Below are 20,071 nucleotides of genomic sequence, written 5' to 3' on the forward strand. Positions count from 1 at the left end.
TTTCTTTCTAGTCATAATGAGCAGCTCTTACATGATGCCAAGTGAGTTTTCTCTTAGGCAGCACATTCTTACTCAACCAGAGAACTGTTGGCATTTGGATTAATAGAATCAATAGTATCTTTCATTCCAAAACCAGAAATTGCTGTTTTGATATGGTCTGCCCAACAGTTCTTCCAAGGAAAATATTTTTATTATTTTACTACTAATATCTCATTACAGCTTATACATGAGTGAAGCATTTATTTTTATATTAAATAAATCATGCTCTTTAAAATAAAAATGAATATATTCTTCTTGTTAGAGCTCGGAGTTGAGGCCACTGACTGGCCAATGAACTCACAAGTGTAGACAGGGTGCTACGCAAGGGACAAGTTTTTCACTAACACCACAAGAGTCTCTGGCCCAATGAGTGGAGTTTAATAGAAATTCTTGCTACAACTAAAAGAAAGAAAAGAAGAAATAAAAGAATATACTCTCCTACTGTAAAATCCACTTAAGCAAAAGTAGGTTATCAGGTCTTTATTGCAGAAAGTGGCTTTTATTTCTTCTCTGCTGTGGAAACAAACCTCCAAATCATTGAAAGGTGGAACAGTATCCTTCTACAGAAATCGGATTTAATCTCGACAGAATTAAATAAGAATCACTCATTATACACTGATCTACGTTTTAGTAATTATACACTGATCTACGTTTTAGCAGATATTATGGAAAACACAAAGGTGTAACAGGTTCTCTGCCCTGCAAAGAGTTTACAATCTCATATGGAAATCAAATGTATACACATGATAAATGCTACTTAAAGACCTACTGCTTGCAAAACACCATGGAAGGCACGAGGTATGTGAGTGAGACTCCACCTCTGCCAAAAAGTTCCTCACAAGCTGGTGGGAAAGCCAGACCTGAGTAATCCAGACACTGCTAACCTCCCAAGACCACCTCCGCTGCACTTAGAGTGGGAAGTCCAGTGGCTTTCCTAGAAATGTGGTGGCTTCCAGGGTAGACAGACAGGGAAGGAGATGGAGGTAGCTTATCTTATGGTCACCTCTTGTCATTTCTCATCTCCTGGAGGTACTCCCTCTCTGTCAGGTGAAAGTAGCACCTAGTTGGGTGGGTTGGGTGGGTTGGTTGGTTGGTTGGTTGGTTGGTTGGTTGGTTGGTTGGGTTTTATCAGTCTGACAATCTTTATCTTTTAATTGGTACATTTAGAACATACACATTTAATATAATTACAAATACATTAGGGTTTACATCTACCATCTTATTTGTGCTATTCATCTCACCTATTTTATCTTTCTCTCCTTTCTTGCATTCTTTTGATTTAGTTTCGTTTTTATTTTTCCCTCTCTCCCTCCACACATGCGCAAGTTTAGATGCTATACACTGCTTTTAGGCTTTCATTATCTTAGAAATTACAATAAATATATCCAACTGATCAAAGTGTAAAGTTAATCAGTTATTTGACCCTTCTGCCTGATCTTAGAACACTTGAATACTATTTACACCCTTCACTATCCCCACTCCTAATTCAGAACCTAATTCAGGTCCTAGTTTCAGAGAGTTCTTTGCACCCTGGCTCCCCTGTCCCTGCCCTCCTCCCCAGTGAGTTTCCCTTTGTTATGCCTGTCTTCCCTCCTAGACATTAAGCTACAACAGTCAATGACTGCTGGGCACCTAGGCTGTAACACAAGGGTCCACCAGGATACTGCTAGCCCTCAGCACCACATAATGGATACTCAATAAATATTTGTTGAATTAACAGACGAATGAAATATAGTGGTTTCAAGACATATAGAAATCACGAAAGAAGCAAGAAAAGTCACAGGTCACCCCCCAACACACACACAAAAAAAGTCCACTCATTATTGAAGCAGAAAGACTACTATGGTGATTTAAAGAGTGCAGGCTCCAGTGCCAGACTAAATGAATTGAAGTCCAGATTCTATCACTTACTAGTGGGTGACCTTGGATAAGGTACTTAACATCCCTGTGTCTTTGGAAAACAGAGATAACCATAAAACAAACTCATCAGGTTGTTTTAAGGAATAAGTAAGCTAGCACTTGAAAAGTATTTAGAATACTTCCTGTTAAGATTCTGTATTTACAGGCATACTCTGGAGATTGTGTGGGTTCAATTCCAGACCACAACAATACAGTGAATATCACAATAAAGCAAACTCACAATAAAGTGAGTCACTCCAGTGATTCACAGTGAATATAAAAGTTGTTGACACTATACTGCCGTCTATTAACTATGGAAGAGCATTATGTCTAAAAAGAAAACAATGTCAAGGTACACATCTTGATTAAAAAATACTTTATTGCTAAAAAAATACTGACAATCATCTGAGGCTTCAGTAAGTTGTAATCTTTTTGCTGATGAAAGGTCTTGCCTCAATATTGATGGCTGCTGACTGATCAGGGTGGTAGCTGCTGAAGGCTGGGGTGGCTGTGGCAATTTAAACAGTAAGACAAAAATGAAGTTTGTCACATCAATGGTCTCTTAAGACAAAAGATTTCTCTGTAGCATACAATATTGTTTGACAGCATCTTACCCACAGTAGAGCTTCTTTCAAATTTGAAGTCAATCCTCTCAAACCCTACCACTACTTTATCAACTAAGTTTATGGAATATTCTAAATCATTTGTTAACAACTGAACAATGTTCACAGCATCTTCACCAGGAGTAAATCCCATCTCAGGAAACCACTTTCTTTGTTCATTCATAAGAAGCTACTCCTCATCCACTAACGTTGCATCATGGAATTGTAGTAATTCAGTCATATCATCAGGCTCCATTTCTAATTCTAGTTTTCTTGCTATTTCTATCAAATCTTAGCTACTTTCTCCACTGCAGTCTTGAACTCACCCCTAAAGTTATCCATGAGGGTTGGAATCAACTTTTTCTAACTCCCATTCATGTTAGTATTTTGATGTCCTCCAATGAATCACGAATGTTCTTAATGGCATCTAGAATGGTGAATTCTTTTCAGAAGGCTTTCAATTGACTTTGCCCACATCCACCAGATAAATTACTATCTATAGCAGCTACAGACTTACGAAATATATTTCTTAAATAATAAGACTTAAAAGTCAAAATTACTTCTTGATCCATTGGTTTCAGAATGAATGCTGTGTTAACAGGCATGAAAACAACATCCATCTCCTTGTAGATTTCCATCAGCACTCTTGGGTGACTAGGTGCATTGTTGAAGAGCAGTGAAATTTTGAAATAAATATTCTTCTAAGCAGTAGGCCTCAACAGTTGGCTTAGAATATTCAGTAAACCATGCTGCTAATAGACGTCCTGTCATACAGGCTTGGTAGTTGCATTTATAGAGCACAAGTAGAGTAGATCTAGCATAATTCTGAAGGGCCCTAGGATTTTTAGAATGGTAAATGAGCAATGGCTTCAACTTCAAGTCACCAGCTGCATTAGCCCCTAACAAGAGTCAGCCTGTCTTTTGAAGCTTTGAAGCCAGGCATTGACTTCTCTGTAGCTATGTAAGTTCCAGACGGCATCTTCTCCCAATAGAAGGCTGTTTTGTCTACATTGAAACTCTGATGTTTAGCACAGCCTCATTCATCAATGGTCTTAGCTAGATCTTCTGAATAACTTGATGCAGCTTCTACATCAGCAATTGCTGTTTCACCTTTATGTTATAAAGATGGCCTCCTTCCTTAAACCCTATGAACCAATGTCTGCTAGCTTCCAATTTTTCTTCTGCAGCCTCCTTACCTCTACCTCTCTCGGCCTTCACAGAATTGGAGGCTTGCTCTGAATTAGGTTTTGTTTTACGTGAATGTTGTAGCGATTTGATCTTCCATTCAGACGACTCAGATTTGCTCCATATCAGCAATAAGGCTTCTGATTTCTTATCTTTCATGTATTCACTGAAGAAGCACTTTGAATTTCCTTCCAGAACTTTTCTTTTACATTCACAACTTGGCTAACTGTTGGTGCAAGAGACCTAGCTTTTGGCCTGGCTTCAACATGCCCTTCTCACTAAGCTTAATCATTTATTTGATTTCAAGTGAAAAACATGCAACTGTTCCTTCCATGTGAACACTTAGAGGCCATTATAGAGTTATGAATTGGATTAATTTCACGTTGTTGTGTCTCAGGGAATAGTGGGACAGAGGAAGGACCAGTCATGGAGCAGTCAAAACATACGACATTTATTAAGTTCTCCATCTTACAAGGACACAGTTCTTGGTGTCCCAAAGCAATTACAAGAGCAACATCAAAAATCACTGACTGGTGCAGTGGCTCATGCCTGTAATCCTACCATTTTGGGAGGCCGAGGCAAGAGGATTGCTTGAGTCCAGGAGCTGAAGACCAGCCAGGCAACATAGCCAGACTCTGTCTCTGCAAAAAAAAAAATGTTTTAACTAGCTGGATATGCTGGCATGTGCTATAGTCCCAGCTACTAAGGAGGCTGAGACAGGAGGATCTTCTGAGCCCAGGAGTTCAAGGTTGCAGTGAAATATGATTGTGCTACCATACTCCAGCCTGGGCAACAAAGTGAGACACTATCTCATTATTTAAAAAAAAAAAAAAAAATCACTGATCACAGATCATAACAATAGATATAATAATAATAATGAGAAAGTTTAAAATATTGCAAGAATTACAAAAAGGTGACAGAGAGACACAAAGTGAGCACAGTGGGAAAATGATGCTGAAAGACTTGCTCAACACAGAGTTGCCACGAACCTTCAATTAAAAAAATAATAATAATAATAATACCTGCAAAGCACAATAAAACAAGCTATGCCTATATGTTTACAATAGAGCTGACTCTCTAGTTGTTAAACCACATAACTGAACTACACAATTCTCAACAGATCCTTACTTAAAGCCCAGGTATTCATACATTAAAATGATCCTAACATAATGTCTTTACATTATGGTACAAATTTATAGCCCATGAAGGCAACATCACTGCATTAAAATATTTGAAAACAATCAACCAGAATTATTTTTAAAAGTTAAACAGTATTAAGTGCATGCATTAAAAATACCAAAAAAATGGGGCAGTAATACATTTTTTAAAGAATGCTCTCAAAAAATGTTATCAAAGAAACCATTTGAGCATTTGAAGGAACAACTTTCAGTTTTTAAAATGAGGCCATAATATAATTTTGTGAATTTTGTAGTCTTACCAAATTGTATTATAATTCCTTAAGTGTAGCTATAAAGTGTTGAGGTTTTTAAATTTTTTCACATTTGAAATTATCCAAATAATAAAATTAAATATTCATTATTATCCCATAAGACAGACAAAAAAGATCATACTCCTGCCAACCTGACTGTGGGGTAGTACCGCCAGGCTGCAGTGCACAAGGCAAAGACCTTGGAGGCTGTGAAGGCAGCCAACACTTCCAAGTTTCCCCCTCATAGATCCACCAACTTAACCAGCTCAATGTCACCAGGAAATGGTCCTAACCCTGACCCATCACACTTCGCTTTTTTGTTTTGGCGGGGGGGACAGAGTCTCACTCTGTTGCCCAGGCTGGAGTATGGTAGTGTCATCTTGGATCACTGCAACCTCTGCCCTACAGGTTCAAGCGATTCTCGTGTCTCAGTCTCCCGAGTAGCTGGGATTGCAGGTGCTCGCCACCACACCCGGCTAATTTTTATATTTTTAGTAGAGATGGGGTTTCGCCATGTTGGCCAGGCTGGTCTCGAATTCCTGAGCTCAAATGATCTGCCCGCCTTGACCTCCCAAAGTGCTGGACTACAGGCGTGAGTCACCGCGCCCAGTCATCCTTCGCTTTTATAGAGTGGAGGGCTGCCCTGTCTTTACCTGGTTCTGGAACTGAAACACTATAGCTCCTATAAAATTATGAGCCTTTGGAGTCTCATTAAAATGAACAAACATAAGCACAGAGATCTGCATATAGAATATCTGGGGCCCTAAATTCCCTAATACTTAAGAATACAATCACTGTCCTATTGTGTTTGTTGCTTATTTATCCTAATAGGAAGGCACCAGGAATTCCCTAGTTAAGAGATGATATAAAACATATTTTGAATGAAAGCTGCAATAAAGCTACCAACTATAATTTGGGGTCTTTGCTTAAGTCTGAGATACTTGGGAACCTTATCATGAAACATTAGTTTACTTGTCTTTTGTCAAGAGTAATTGCCTAAACTTGAATAGAAATATGAGCTTTTTCAGTTAAACATACTCCTAAAAATAGCATTTTCTTCTGGGATTTGACTACTAAAAGCAGACATTTAAATGAAGTCAATGGCACTTATCAGAAAAAAATCATTTTTTAAGTTGTAATGAGATCTTTTCTAAATATTAAAATATTAGAATGATGTATTTCATTTTCCTAGAAGCCAATTAAATATCTCCTATTTAGTTTGGACATTCATGGATACTTTTTTTAATGGATACTTTCTAACTCTAAATTAATAGTATTATATTATAATTACATTTTATTATCAAAGTTTGCTGTCAATATTCTACCTCACTTTGTTACTCAAAGTTCTATTTAAAGACCAAGATTACAGTTGTATCTAAAATTCCTAGGTCACAAAATGTAGAGTAGCACAGAAGTAGAACCTTAAAATACACACTGGATAATGATGTAACAAAACCTCATTAACTTAGATTAATTGTGCAGGGTCAAAATGAATTTAGGAGTTTTATCTTAAAAAGAAAATAATTTTGATGCTTTCACATACAGAGAATAACTGAAATAGGGTTAACAGTAGAGGTCCCTGGAGAAACTGCATTAATGAATAGATATAAATGACTGTAATTAGAATTTCAGTTATCAAGTTTTCAAAGGCACATAAATTGTTTTCACCCCTTGGTGTTAAGTTTTTTACTTGTTTTTGTTTGTGTTTTTATTTTGTCTTTACTGTCAAATACTGGGTACCTCATATGAGTTGCACTGTGTTTCTGATTTAATTCCCAGAACACACTTGCAAGGTTGGTATTATTACCTCATTTTGTATCAGAAAAATACACTCAAGGATCAGAGAATTCAGTAAGGTCTCTCTGGCTTTTTCTGCTTCACTACACATTCTCATGAAGTCCATAAGCTCTTTCTTGAGATAAAATGGTCTCAGCAAAAAAAAAAAAAAAAAAGTTCAACGTTTGAAAAAAAAATCTCACAAGCATTTTATTAATGGTGCTGTATTTCTTTATCTGGTTAGCAGATAGATTACTATGGCTGTTTTTGAAGAGTTATACACTTCACTTATCGCTGAATACCCCTAAAGGATTCTTTAAACCCAGCGGGCTAATGTAGCCATTTGCAAACTGGGTACAAAAGAGAGTACTCCATTAAGAGAAGACCAAGATGAGGCAGAACAAACAGTCAGCAGTGGGCAGATAAGGAACTTGTTCCCATGCCTAATCCATGAGGACTTGAGGAAAATCAACTCACTTTTCCGGACCTCACACACCGTGGGCCTACTTTAACCCATTTATGCCTAGTGTTCCATTATTGGAACGCTAAGCTTGTGGGAGTTATGTACATCCTACTGCTCAAGGTCATCGCCAAGGTCTGATTTTTTTACAAAAAAATTTGCAACCTCCAGCACAAATGGGTTAATGGTGCTGTCACAGGGAGGCGAACAACATACTATGCATAATAGTGCTTTGCAAACTATACCTAATAATTTGGTAAAACATTTTCACTCCACACTTTTATTTTTAAAAGATATACAACACTCGTGGTATTATTTATTGTGTTTTAGAAGAAAATTTTTTGAAGTTTAGCTTAAATTTTAAAACTACCAGGAAATAAATGAGATTTATTTTACAGAAATTTATTTTCTTTTTTAATTATTTTTTTATTTTTTATTTTTTTTTAAGACGGAGTCTCGCACTTTCGCCCAGGCTAGAGTGCAGTGGCGTGATCTCGGCTCACTGCAAGCTCTGCCTTCCAGGCTCACGCCATTCTCCTGCCTCAGCCTCCCAAGTAGCTGGAACTACAGGCACCTGCCACCATGCCTGGCTAATTTTTTGTATTTTTAGTAGAGACGGGGTTTCACCGTGTTAGCCAGGATGGTCTTGATCTCCTGACCTCGTGATCCACCCACCTCGGCCTCCCAAAAATCTCTGCCTGTAATCCCAGTACTTTGAAAAGACAAGGCAGAGGATCATTTGAAGCCAGGAGTTCAAGACCACCCTGGGCAACACAGTGAAACCCCATCTCTACAGATAATTTCTAAAAGTCAGCCAGGTGTGGTGGCACGTGCTATAGTCCTAGCTACATAGGAGGCTGAGGTGAGAGAATCACCTGAGCCCAAGAGGCAGCAGCGAGCCGTGACTGCATCACTGCACTCCAGCCTAGGCAACAGAGCAAGACCACGTGTCAAAAAAAAAAAAAAGAAAAAGAAGGAAAATAATAAATCCGTTTTGCAAAATGAGCTGCAATTACATAATCTAAATCTGAGTGTACACACAAAATACAAAACAAGGGCCTAGGCTTTAAGTTGCTCATTCTTTCAACAAATATTTATATAGTACCTACTATAAGCCAAGCACCATGCTAGCAATGGGGCAATAACACTGAACAAAACAAAGCCCTTAACTGCTAGATATATTTGAATCCCTTGCATTTAATAGTGCTTGGCACACAGTAAGCACCAATGAATGTTAGAAAAATTTTATATATATATATATATATATATATATATATACACATGAATAAGTTAGGTGTATAAAGGTGACCAGAAAGCAGCCTGTCACTAGAAAAGCTGCTTGAATTGAATTCTGACTACATAAAACATGCAAGTCCTTTGCAAAGATTTGACTAAAAGTGTCCTGATAAGTCTGCTCCACTAGAATCGTGTAGTAAAGGAAATGAAAGGAAAAGCATGAAAGCCCTATCCCCAAACTGCGAATAAGACATTCCTGCCTCTCTGTTATCTTGGAAATAAAACTGTAACCGATGAAAATGCGACAAACAAATCTCTAATTTAAAAAATAAATAAGCCCGTAAGTGGAAAACCTGCTTTTCATCAATCAAATAAATCAGGGAAGGCAGCATTTCCAGGCCATTGCCCTTGGGTCTACCACAGCACTTAGGAAATGGCTTTCCTAATTAGTCTAATCATCACTTCTGTTCTACATGGTTGTAGCTGACTAATTACCCAACTCAAAAATGCTCACCCAACCCCCATGCCAAGCTCCTCCACAGCTCTATTTCCAATCACACTACTTAAACCATTATTCACAAGAACATTAATGACACTATCACATGTTTAAAAAGTGTTGACTTGAAGGTGTAGAAGAGAGTTCCCAAACTTTGGGACTTTTTTACCTTAGAAACTTTTAAGGAATAGAAATATGCAAATAAGAGCAGGGAAAATAACTTTGGTTTCTGAAATTCTCTTAATCATTGTTTTACAAGTCTACAGCAATGGAAAAATGACATAGAACAAAAAGCGTGTGTTTGTCCGGGAATGTGAGCGCTTGCCATTTTGCCATGAGGGCTTCAAAGCTGACTGCAAGCCAGGGCCGAGCCCACCATGTGACTGTCACTGTGTTCTAATAAACAGCAGCCTGCATGGTCGGGACTCCAGGTAAAGATAACTTGGGTTGTGTAGGCATTCTTTTTCAGATGGCCTCTATTCAGTTCCTCCGGTTTTAAAATTCTCTTAGGAAGAAATAAAGAGCACGCCAGAGATGACAAAGGCCATGGATGTAAAAACACAAGGTAGCAGGGCTGAGTCTCAGTAACCAGTGAGCACCTCCTGTGCACTGGAGCTAGACACTGCGCAATGTTCTAGAAGCCATTTTTTGTTCTAGAACAATTTTTGAAGTGGTTTCATTTGCCCTATTACCTCAGGTGGGTGTCGCTGAGTGACCGGACAGATTTCTTCTGCTTTCAGTCTCTTTTCATGGGTCCTTCAGAATGAGTTTTGGAAAGGAGAAAAACAAAAAGAGACCAGAAGGAACTGAGAAGCTCAAAGCATCAAAGGTGAATAAATTTGGTATTTTGTTCTACTTTTAACATGTAGAAGAGCATCAAAGAAAAAAGAAACACAGATTTTAGTCAGGAAACAAAAATTACCCAAAATAGCAAGTATAGGTTAGATGATTTAATGAGAATGCTAGGGATTAAGAGAATGTCCCAGCTCTATTAATAAATTATCTTGGGCAAATCTCCTTAGCTCTGAGGTCTAATTACATTTTCTATGCTCATGGTACCTTCTTCTTACATAACTTGCATCATCTTAAACAAATCTAAAAACCAACAACAATAAATATCCTAACAAATGGCACTTGTTTTTGTTCCTTTAAGCCACCTCTCAAGAGCCACTCTGCAAGTAGGATTTGGATCAACTACCTACCTGATACATGTCCAACCAAGTGGCTATTCTAATGCCTCAGCACTGTGCTAGAATCAATGGTGAAGAAAGATGAAATGCTGCCTTATCTTTGATCTAAGAAGCTTATAGTCTAGGTGGAAGGATGTGAGTAACACAAAGCAATATCCAACAAGAGTGCTACATCTCAATAAATGGCAACTCCAAGAATCCCCATTAATTGAGGCAGAAATCTATGTCATTCTTCCTTTCCTTACACCCCATCAATCATCAGGTTCTGTTGATCTACACAAAATGTGGCTCATTTATCTTTCCACTTGTCTGTAGCACAGCTGCCACCATCCCTGTCCAAGAAACCTTCATCTCTCACCTACAAAAGTTCCCTGATTAATCTCTCTGCTTCCTTTCTTGCCCTCTTCAATCCATTCTTCACAGGGCATGCAGAGTGATCTTTTTAAAAGGCTAAACTTCTTAAACCTCTTCAATGACCTTCCATTTTCATAGGATAAAATGCAGGTACCCTCCTTTAGCCATAAGGCCCTGCATGATCTGGCTGGCCCCAGCTTATCTTTGCAATCTCACGCCTTCATTCCTACCGCTCCACCCACTCTTCCCCACTTGGCTCTGCCGCCTGGCCTTCTCTCAGTTCTTCATATGTGACGCTCTCTTCTGCCCATGGCCTTGGTGCTTGATATTCCCCTGGACGGCATATGCTTCCTCTGGCCAGCGCCATTTCATCTGCCAGGGACATCTGCTGCTCCTGCCTGGCCAGCGCTCCTTCTTCTGGTAACAGAACACCTTTTTTCTTCTTGAAGTCACCTTTCCCTCATTCTCACTCCATGTGGTTTGGCTTAAACTGGCAACTTCTCCTCATCCCCACCCAGGCAATCTACAATTACCAGGATATTTTTGGTAATAAGGGAACAAGTTTTAATTAAAAATTTTAAAAAAGAATACTTTAAAGTAAGTATACAATCAGAAAAGGTTGCCTGTGCCTGTGAATACCTTCTTCAGAGGCCTGTCCTCCACTTACCTTTCCATGATCTGTAATTCCCCTGATGATTACATTCACTAACAGATCAACCAAGCTGCAGTGTTACATTAGCAGTAATGCAGTGATCTCAGTTTTGCCAAAGTGCTTTCAAATAACTGAGGAGGGGGGAAGCAAAATCCTGCCTCCAAAGACAGTTAAAAGGACCACATGATCCTCTAACTCTCTATTAACCCAGATAAATTTATCAGCTCAGCTAGCTGACACTTCAGCCCCAAGAAAGTGAAATATATAACTGGGGTAGAAGAAGCTGCCAGCCAGAGCCCAAGGAAAACGGGGCACCAGAAACACGGGTTTTACATGGGCCCAATTCAGTTTTATATAGGGTCTCTCCCTCATCCCGCATGGAGATTAGCAAGTCAAATTTAATACTTTTGACCAGACACTGGTCTAGATACAGTATTGAACTAAGTCAGACTAAATTTCCAGTGGTAAAAATACACAAACAAAAAATTATTACAGAAGTGAACTTGGCTACAGAGTCATAAGGTGATGTGTTTACTCTCTCGGAGGACAATAATCTTGGGCAACAGAAAACACACACACACACACACACACACACACACACAGACTCCTGACACTCCATGGAGAGGCTTCACAGTACACCACTTCCCTGGGTGTCCTGTGGCTAGGGTCAACTGTGACCTACAGGCAGGGCCTTCTCTGACTGCTTTAATTGATAGCTGAACCACCAGAATTGGTCCAAAATTGGTAATACCTGTGGAATGAGGGAGGGAGCATTTGTCAATTTGTGACACCACCAAAACAGTTAGTGACATTTAAAAAGATTAATTCATACACATGCAAAACAAAGTGTTAATTAAGTTAGGGGTGTCATTTTAATGCTTGTTTCCATGTCAGGACCTTTAGACAAAGGCATTAAAGACATTTTGTCTGAGCTCTAAAGTAAAAATAAATTAAGGCTCTGAATTAGCACCCTCAATCTAGCTTCAAAACAACTTTCACCCATGTTTAAAATCTCCTTGACTAAATTATCAAAAAAATGGCTGTGCTTTTATTGAATATCTACAATGCACCAGACATGGGGATGAGCATTTCACAGTTATGATTTCCCTTAAATCGTTCAACCCTCAAAACCACTCCTATGTAACAAGTTTTACCCTCATTCTACTAATGAAGAAACTGAGGCTCAGAAAAATTAATACATTTGCCCAAAATCGAATCATCAGTGAAACTGTCCATCAAACCTAGGTCGCTCAAATTCCATCATGAATTCATAATGGTTTTCAAACCAGTATATGGTAGAACATTTTTAACAGGTTTATACTCTGTTTTTATGAAAAAGTTTCAGGCTTTATTGTGAATTTAGTTATATAACTAATAAGGATCAGACCTCAAACTGCAGTTAATCCCAATTGTGTGCTGAGATCAAAAGGTATGTCTCATTAAATCAAGGCAAGTGGGACTACAGCTTGCTGAAACTCCCAGGGAATCCTTTTAATTTGTTAGTGATACTTAAAAAAAAAAAAAAAAAAAAAAATCTTCTAATCTTCTGTTCAAAACAATTTGATGGTTTCTCATCTCACAGTAAAAGCTAATGACCCTATAATTGTGCTTGGAAGTGTTTGGTACACACCTCAGTAAACACTTGTTGAATGAATGGATAAATTCAGAGAGCCAGTATATCCTTTCTTATCCTTTCAATAAAAAGATACACAGGTTTCCAGGGAAATAAAACACTAACAATAAAAGAAGTTGACGAACTGAAAGCTTTTCTTTAGGAAAATCACTGAACTCCAAGTGCAGATAAGATAACCAAAAAGGACTCAAGTGTGCCCTAATTAGGACAAATGAACTTCAGGCTACTTCATTTTGTTAACTCTGGAGAAGATTCAACAGGACCTTTAAAAATGTACTAGAAATGATTGAGTCTTCTTCATCCATACATTAGAAACCATAATTTTTTTTAAGTAGTGGACTTGAAGTCAACACCTGAGTACTTGTCCAACTTTGTCCTTAATTCATTTTCTTTCTCTCTGTTTCCTCATTTGCAAAATGACATTAGACTTCAAGATTTCTAAGGTCTGTCTGAGCTCTGATATTGTATTATTAATCACAATCTCCAACTTAATTTATAAAACAACTCAATAATTATTTCTATCATAAAAATAATCTGATTAAAGGACACAATTTATTACAAAATCAGAAATAGACACCTCATCCAACGGTCAATTCCTAATTTCTTGTATAATCCAAATCTTCCAAATGCAATAATTTAATCCAGAATATCTAGGGAGTGACCTAGCCTCTGTCCCATTAAAACTGGATTAAAATCCAAAATAAGAAAATTTTGTAAGTGTCTTTTCTATATTCCTTAGAGAAAGACAGAGTGAGTGTACTCCTTTTTGCCAGAGTCAGTTTTCTCTTTAGATCTTATCCTTTATTCCAAACACTTACTGGTAACTATTATGTCCACTAAGTCTTCTCTCCTTAGGTTAAGGATCGCAGTTCCATGACCTCTCCTAACATCACATGATTTTCTCACCACTCACCTACTTGTTCACTGTTAATGTCCCCCTTTAAATGTGACACCCAGAATCCAATAAAATAATTCTCAGAGTCTCATTGTTTCAGACTATAGTGGTACTGTTTCTGGCACTTATTTATTGATGAAGATAAAACCAACTTGACAGCATTGCTTTAACAGTTAAATAAGATAATGAGTGTAAAGTCTTAACACAAGGTTTGGCAGACAGTAACCTCTCAATAAATGGTTACTGCTGCTGTGATTGCTAGTAACAATAAATTGTAATACTATTTCATGAGTATTAGAGCGTATCTCCCCAATTTAGTTGTATGCTTTAGCTCTCAATAACACTGAAAGTTTGCCTTATACATTATTAGCTGTTTTTCCCCACATCAGGGATAGGCAGAAAAAATGCTGAGGCTCAATTTAAATTGAAGATCAATCAGAAACCAAGATAAAGTAACTCTGAAATTAAAATTAATGGCAAACAGGGTATGATTTATTTAAGGAGTTAATTTATCCTCTGTTTTCCAGAACAATTTGATTATATCAATCAAACAATTTGATTATATCAATCAAACAATTTGATTATATCAACATAATTTGATTATATCTATCACTTTTTTCAGCTAAAGAGCACCATCCCTCAATCATACCATTTAAAAGATGAAGCAAATGTATGTATCACTGACATGTGCTGAGAAGGCAGTCTGGCACAGAGTTGAAGGGAGTGAGCTCTGGAACCAGACTGACTAGAGTTCCATATCCTAGATCTACCACTTACCCACTGTGTGATCTAAGGCAAATTACTTAACCTCTCTGGTCTCAGGCTTCACATCTATAAAATGTGAGTCATGACAGGACCTATCTACCTTATGAGGGGGCAGTAAATTATCCTAAATAATGTTGCTAAAAATGTATTACCTAGAAGTCTCAGACATTTTCAATTTTTATAGGTCCTCATCTCTGTTAGCCATTGCTGAAGTCAATCAACATGTTAGTATTCTCTGCATATTTATAATTATCTATTTTCTGAAACATCCATTTGCTTTTAGGGTAGATTTTAAGATTACTATAAAAAAATCCATCTTTATTTTATTTTAATACTTAACTAACGATATATGCCTCACTACAGCCAATCATGTGTTGGTATTAACAGAGAATTATGAGATAAAGAAACAAATAAAACTGTGCTTGTCATACCTGCAGCTGCTCTGCATATACACCTGTGCTGTCTCATATGACAGCCACATGGGGCCATTTAGCACTTGAAATATGGCAGGTGTGCTGTGAGCATAAAATATAGGCCAGATTTCTAAGTACAAGCAAAGAAAATAAATTATCACTAAGCTTTTGTCAAAATGACAATATTTCAGACATAGTAGGTTAAATAAAATATATTACCTACATTAATTCCATTGATTTCTTTTTACTTTTTTTTTAATGTGGCTACTAGAAAATTTAAACTTACATGGGAAATTCTCATCATATTTCTATTGAATAGCACCCATACAGAAGATCCTAAAAAGTATGCCTCATTAAATTCAGGACAAGATATATGGTCTAAAGTACAGCAGAAACTAAATGTAGAATTTACAGGAATTTTCAGAGTTCAGATAATTAATTTCAAACTCTTCTCCAACCCCCACCAAAACATATCCTTTTATAGGCACTTTTTAAGTACCGTGTCCAGTCTAGAGCCATCTAAGAAGCTTTCATTAGCCAGTGGTGACTTTCAAAGATTTATTCTATTTTCCACAAGCTGACAAAATTTATTTATAACAAAGCCAAAGGACTGCCCTCCAGTAAGGGAGCTGTTTACTGAAGAGATTTAGCCTTAGCAAGTAGGTATCCCGAGAATTTAAAAACTGACAACTGAACTGGCAAATTGGCCCCAGTACTGGGACTTTGCCTATAGCTCCAAAGCATGTACTCAGAGGTCTAGGACAAACATGGCCTTGGGATGTGAATGAGACCCAGAAGTCTGGCCTTCCCTATATAATGCAAATGAAACTTGGCCTAGTCTCTTCAGCTATCTAATTACTAAACAAAACTCCCAGACGCCAGTAGCTTTTTTGCAAAGATCAATAAAAATGCAGAGTGAAAAGCGGAGATACTGAAATGCTATCAACAAATGCTACAACAATGTATTGTTGTTCTGAGTCTGAAAGTTCCAGCTGGAAAAGGCCCAATGTGGCAATAATAGAGAAGTAGAGGAAGAGCAGAAGCAAAAACTAAGGAGAAAAAATAAGCCAGGAAGTATTACCCTAAGATCTCTTTCTACTCAAAATGAGGTGCACCAGTGTATTAGTCTGTCCTCAGGCTGCTATTAAAGACATGCCTGGGACTCAGTAATTTCCAAAGGAAAGAGGTTTAATTGATTCACAGCTCAGCTTAACTAGGAAGGCCTCACAACCATGGAGGAAAGCAAACGGCCAAAGGCACATCTTATATAGCGGCAGGCAAGAGAGCACGTGCAGGGGAACTGCCTTTTATAAAACCATCAGATCTCGTGAGACTTATTCACTATCACTAGAAACAGCAGGGAAAAACCCACCCCCATGATTCAATTACCTCCCACCAGGTCCCTCCCATGACACGTGGGGATTATGGGAGCTACAACTCAAGATGAGATTTGGGTGGGGACACAGCCAAACCATATCAGCCAGCATCCCTAGCATCACCTAGGAGCTTGTTAAAGATGCAGATCTCAGGCCCCACTCCAGAACTAAAGAATCCGAATCTTCACTTCAACAATGTCCCCAGGTGATTTCCACAGTAATGTCTGGGAAACAACTGGTCATCCACACAAGATCCAAGGACATTGGTTTCTTTAAATTCTTACTCTTATTACCTATCTGTTGCCCTGTGGTTGCTACCTGGAAACATGGGGTCTTTTGTGTTTAATGCATGCAATGAACATTTAGTTGACTGAATAAATTCTTGGAAAATGCGATCTTATACATGCTTAATGGACGGTGGGGAATCTGTGCCTCAGATGAGAGCTAAGGAAGTCATCAGTTACTGAAAACATGTGGACAGAGTGTACCTCAGATCCATGCATATTGCATAACTATTAACAGAACTAGGGACTCCCTGAGGTTGAACAACATGAGCAGACACAATTCATACCCAAAAGACATTTATTTAAAGGGTCAGACAAAAGAAAAAGTTTTGATTTTTGATGGAGATGAGAAGATAAGGACTTTATGTTGAAAAAATCAACAGCATTAACAAAAATTAGTGTTTACAACAATAAGCTAGATGATTTTGGCTGTTTTAAACTACACCAAAGGTCCTTTGGGAATTATGCTACTACATGGAGAATCGTATTTTTTTCCTCTTTACTGTCTTTCCCATTGGTATTCAAACATGCTGTTACTTCCTGCATTTTTAAAACATCTCTTGACCCCATTTCTCCCTGCAGCTACATTTCTCACATTCTCTTTACAGCAAAAATCTTTGCGATATTTTTCTACATTTGATGTTTCCGTTTCTCTACTTCTGCGCTCTCTTACATCCTCACTGATCAACATTTGGTCCCCACTACTACACCATAATCCCAGTTGGTTATCAACCTCACCAATGACATCTCCATTGCTAAATCCCTGGGTCAAATCTCATTTGCCCCTCATTTTACTTTACTTCCCGGGAGAATCTGACTCATCTTGCTTGAAGCGGTTTTTTCACATGGCTCGCAAGACCTCGCACTCTCGATTTCCCTCATTCGCTGCTTTCCTTCATTCTCCTTTATTGGTGCCTTCTCATCTCTTCAATCTCAGTGTGGAAGTAGCCCAGGTTTTGGCCCTCAACTTCTTTTCCTTTCTATTGACACTCACACCCTGTGGTTTTCATCCAGTTTGTATATTCTGACAACTCTCAAATGTTTACCTCTAACCCAGCCCCTTCCTCTGTAATCCAGATAAATATATCCAGCTGCCTACCAGACAGCTCCCTGACTGTGCTCCTGATCCTTCCTCCAAAATCAGCCTCCCCCTATCTCAGTTAATGCACCTCCATCCTTCAAGATGCACAGGTCAATATTTTGCAAGTCACCCATGCTTTCTCCCACTCACATCCCACATTCAGACAATGAGAAAATCCTTCCCACTCAACCTTCAAAACATTCCACGGTGGTCCAAGCCACCACCCTCGCTCACCTAGGTTACAACAGCCTCCCAACTGGTTTCCCTACTTCCACTCTTCCCCGCTTCAGTCTATTCTCATGAGACACAGCAGCAGCATGTCCTCCAAGAACATAAGCCAGATCATGTCCCATTTTTATTTGAAACTCTCTAACAGGTTTCTCTGCTCACTCTCAGTCCAAACCAAAGCCCTTGCAATAGCAACAAGGCCCCACAGGACCTGGTGACGGTGTCCGGTCCAACCCCACTGCTCACTCTACTCCAGTCACACTGGTCTCCCTGTTCCTGGAAGGCAGGAAGTATGGCTCTGCCTCAGGGCTCTGCACCTGCCGTGCCCTCTTCCCGGTGCACTTACCTTCCTTCTTCAGGTCTTTCCTCATGCGTCACCTCAACAAGGTCATCCTTGACCACCCATTTATAACTGCAACTCCACCCCCTCCCAAACTCTCTCCTCTGCCTTATTTTTCCCTGAAGGGCTTCATGCTATCAACATACTACACACACGCACACGCAGACACAACTCATACACTGTCTGTCTTACCTTGTAAGAACAAGGATTTTTTTCTTTTTTTATTTTTATTTTATTTATTTATTTTTTTGTCTGTTTTGTTGACCACTGTATCTCTGGAACCTAAAATAATGCCTGGTTCATAGGAGACACTCAAACACTATCTGTTGAATGAATGTATGAATGAAAGAAAAGTGACCGTGACACAGAACTGCATATGACCTATTACAGTATGCCCTGTAGCCTTTTAAAAGAGTTGTATTTTAAATAAGTCACTTGGTATGCACATATATTCAGATATCGTGGAAAAGACAAAGCTGCTCCAATTTGATAATTAAATTAACCACATACAAAATCTGGCCCATTGTAAAGAAAAAGCTCTCTTAACTGAGAGATGCCCTGAAACACTCCAAGGGTGCTAGGCTTTCTCAAAACCCTGGACCTGCTTCACCAGAGCTCATTTAAAAGATGAGTCCCGGGCCGGGTGCGGTGGCTCACGCCTGTAATCCCAGCACTTTGGGAGGCCGAGGCAGGTGGGTCACAAGGTCGGGAGATTGAGACCATCCTGGCTAACATGGTGAAACCCTGTCTCTACTAAAAATGCAAAAAATTAGCTGGGTGTGGTGCCATGTACCTGTAGTCCCAGCTACTCAGGAGGCTGAGGCAGAAGAATTGCTTGAATGCGGGAGGCGGAGGTTGCAGTGAGCCAAGATCGTGCCACTGCACTCCAGCACGAGCAACAGAGCGAGATTCCGTCTCCACAAAAACAAAAAACAAAAAAATGGGTCCCAAAAGGTCCACCCTTTCTGCAAGCAGGTGAACATAGCCAGGCTAATATAATGGACTTTGATTTCTTTAGATGAAAGAGAAATTATGATGCAAAGTACAAAGCACTTTACAGTTATAATGATACATAAATTCCAGGTGTAACCCATTTTCAGTGAACTTCTGGACTCAAGTACAAGACAGAAAAAAATGTTTTTGTTATACTTTAGTAACTCACTCAGTAGATGGACATGGTGGGTCCTATTTTTATAAACCACATTTCTTAAAAACCTAAAATTATCTTCCAGGTGAAAGGAAAGCAAAATAATTTCAGCAAACATTTTAGATGTGGAAATAAATTATTCAGGAGGGAAGTAGCTTTGTACACAACATAAGTGATGTGAGGCAGATAAATGCCAAAAGTGATTTTAGAACAAAATGGAAAGAATGTCCTAATGTCTCTACCTTATAATATCCCTTTTCATTTCTTAGACCATAACAGGTTTGCTTTTGTTTCTGAAGTTATGTATACAGCAGAAATTCTTAACCACCCTCCAATTAACCAACTCCAGGATGTCTCACAAGGTGACACAAGTTACCCAGGAAGACATGCTGGCTGATGCCCACTCATACCCGCTGCTCACAGCTGGTAACAGATAAATAGAATTAAAAAATCAGTACCTGGTGCTCAAGCTGTGGTCTTAAGACTACAGCAAGCTCATGAAATTCTGCCCACACGATTGAGGTGGCGATTACCAAGAATCAGTTGTGTTTGCACCCGAATGGATTTGTGCTGGTTGTACTTGCTACCAAA

At 38.7% G+C, this 20,071-nt stretch overlaps 1 protein-coding gene and 1 non-coding gene across 5 annotated transcripts in view; one reads left to right on the forward strand and one right to left on the reverse strand.

Moving 5' to 3' along the window:
- PSD3 (pleckstrin and Sec7 domain containing 3) overlaps positions 1–20,071 on the reverse strand; it is a 491,817-nt gene that overhangs the window by 457,439 nt on the left and 14,307 nt on the right. The window lies entirely within an intron of this gene.
- LOC129043295 (small nucleolar RNA SNORA62/SNORA6 family) lies at positions 287–440 on the forward strand. The gene has a single exon (XR_008504387.1). It is a non-coding gene; the product is annotated as a small nucleolar RNA SNORA62/SNORA6 family (small nucleolar RNA).

Source organism: Pongo pygmaeus, chromosome 7 (assembly GCF_028885625.2).
Source record: "Pongo pygmaeus isolate AG05252 chromosome 7, NHGRI_mPonPyg2-v2.0_pri, whole genome shotgun sequence".
Taxonomy (NCBI): Eukaryota; Metazoa; Chordata; class Mammalia; order Primates; family Hominidae; genus Pongo; species Pongo pygmaeus.